Raw genomic sequence first — 2,674 nt, forward strand, 5'->3', positions numbered from 1 at the left:
TAGCTTCCCATAAAATATGGACAGTCACTACCTCATTCAAGGCGCTTTGAATGTCTACATACACTTGACGGGTCACTCGGTTAGTCTTCTGAGGAGGAACCCATTCTGTTTAAGGACAATGAGTGGAGAAGAACATCTTGGGCAAGGCGTGGACCTTTCTTATCTAGTCCTTCCAACACGCTATGTTCCAGAGATCTTCCAGCACAGGGTCAATGATGTCCTTGATGTTTGACTATCCTCCTTGGAGGCAACATATCATTTCTTTCATGTGTCACTCATTCCACAGTACCATAGTACCAAGGACTGAGTGCATGCTGGCCAAGAAAACACGCTTCTGGTCAAGGGGCTGAGGAAAATGTATTGCCCACTGGACTGCTTATGGCTTCCTGCAAAGTGTTTGAGATGAAAGACTAAGTCCAGGGTTCCTTAGGTTTGCCAAATGTTTCGTTATTTTATACCCTGCTTCTTTTGAATAAAAATACCCATCATCGACTTATGGACTGTGGCCACCCAAACTGTCTTCAGACCTTGCACTGGGCCCCTGAATCCCATATAACTGTTTTTCCTCAGTTATGTAATTGTAGCTACCTGACCTTGTGTCAGGACCCCTAGAACTCCCGGACTGTGAGTTTTCTAGATCTTTTTTTATAACTGTGTTAGATGTTAACAGATAGTAGGTTCAATGATGACAGATAGAAAGTACATCTTTTCCTGCCAACAGCAGGTATAAATCAGAGTTGTGATACTTGGGACCCAGGCTCCAAGACAGCCAGGATGAATGAGGTGCAGGCAACACAGGAGCTTGCTCGGTCCTACCTCCTCTCTACTCTGCACAAGCGAGTCTTTGTCGCCCGTCTGTGGGTGTGGATCTGGTTGTCATCTCTCTGTCTGGCCCCGTGTGGATGGGCATTCCTTTTGGACTATTCATATGGCTTTGACACTGCCTTTCTCCAGCACCACCTTTGCTCCCTGTCTCTCCTGGACGAAGCACCACGATGTTGGGAGAGTGTCAGCCCTTTACAGAGAAGTCATCTAAGCAGAAAGAAAGAGCCTCTGACTCCATATCCTTAGCTAGAGTATGAAGAGCAGGCTTCCCTTTGACCTCAGCTCACGTCCCCATTGACTCAGCCCAGAGCCCAGGCAATTGGCTTGTTCTTCATGAAGGTCAAAGTTCTAGGGCACGTGGTTCTAACCCTCACCTTCTCACCCAGGCTTGTTGGGAAGGTTAGTAGTGAGGTACATTTCAAATTCAGAAATCTGGAGTCTGGATTGCTCTCAATGCAATGGTAGAGCTGTATGATTTAAAAAAAAAAAATTGTTAGGCCAGGAGTTGAGCAGCCTGAGTGCTAGTTTTGTCTTTGCCAAGATTCACTAAACCTGACCAAGACTGAGAGTAACTGCTTGGTCAAGTGGGCACTCTACGACCCTGCCTACATCACAGGGTATTGTCACTATCAGATGAAAGAACAGATGTGGGAGTGACAGTTCAGGTGAGGAAATGTCCTTGGGGAAATCTGGTGCAGCTTCTGAAGCCCTTAGCAAGAGAAGAGCTGCCTCACAAGGAAGTGAGCTCCCCAGAATGGGAGGAAATCAAGCAGAGACCAGTCGACCAGGTGCCCAGGATGCTATGAAGGTGGAAGCCTGGACTAAGTGCCTGTAATCTTTCATTGGTTTCCCAAGATAATTTTCCTGACTTTTCCAAAGGTGGTGATTCTTGGCAGTGACCTAGAGCCCTCACCTGGACTCTACATCCTGTGGTTTTGCCTCAAGTCTAGCGTCCTGGGCCGCCGAGCGGCAAGCTCCCTGATCACAGGGCACTTTTCTTATCTATCCTCCTTTCCTGGCACCTGTTCCTGAAGTCCTCACCTAGCAGATGTTCCAGAGTGTTTTCTAAATGCGTGATAGCATGCTGGCTTCTCTGATCTCAGTTGTGAGCCTAAGTCCTGTCTCAAATCCAAAGTGGCTTGGCCAAGTTACAAAACCTGTTGGGAGAAGGGGAGGTGTCCACATGATACTGACAATGGATGTCATTTGAATCTCAGTTTTCCCATCCAGGTGTTTTGATGTAAGAGAATACAGATCGAAGGCAGACATTCCAGCCTGTGAGGGTAGCACAGGGAGCAGGGCAGATGGAAAGCTAGGAAAGCCATGAGACAGCCAGCCAGCCAGGCGGATGGGGAGGCGCTCCGCAAAGCAGCTAGTGCTAGAAGAACCCCAGGTAGCTCTCAGCCCTTATCTTGGCAATGTCCCTAGTTTTGAGGTCACCTGACTAAGCAGACAGAAAAATGTGGTCACTTCCATGAGGGGGTTGCCTCTTGGGAGATGTATTCATGGTTCATTTGACAAAGCAAAAGCAGGGACTAACACACCCAAACGGATTTTGTCGGTAAACATCACCCAACTGTTTTCTTATTAATTTACCTTGGCAATACCTCTCCATTATGTAATTATGTGGGATTTCAGACCCATATTTACTTCTATCCCACACACACCTTATGTTACCTCTTCTTTCTACTACCATATTGAGAGAAAGGACACACAATTTTTTTTTTTTTTTTTTTTTTTTTTTTTTTTTTAGACACACCTATTAATTTTTTTTTGGAAGACGAAGAGGTACTCCACTAAAAAAAACCGGGGAGGGTGGGGGAAGAGGAATGCTGGAGGGTGGGGGGGG

Source organism: Callorhinus ursinus, unplaced genomic scaffold, assembly GCF_003265705.2.
Source record: "Callorhinus ursinus isolate GAN/ISIS: 27379988/994484 unplaced genomic scaffold, GSC_fseal_2.0 scaffold12, whole genome shotgun sequence".
NCBI classification, from domain to species: domain Eukaryota; kingdom Metazoa; phylum Chordata; class Mammalia; order Carnivora; family Otariidae; genus Callorhinus; species Callorhinus ursinus.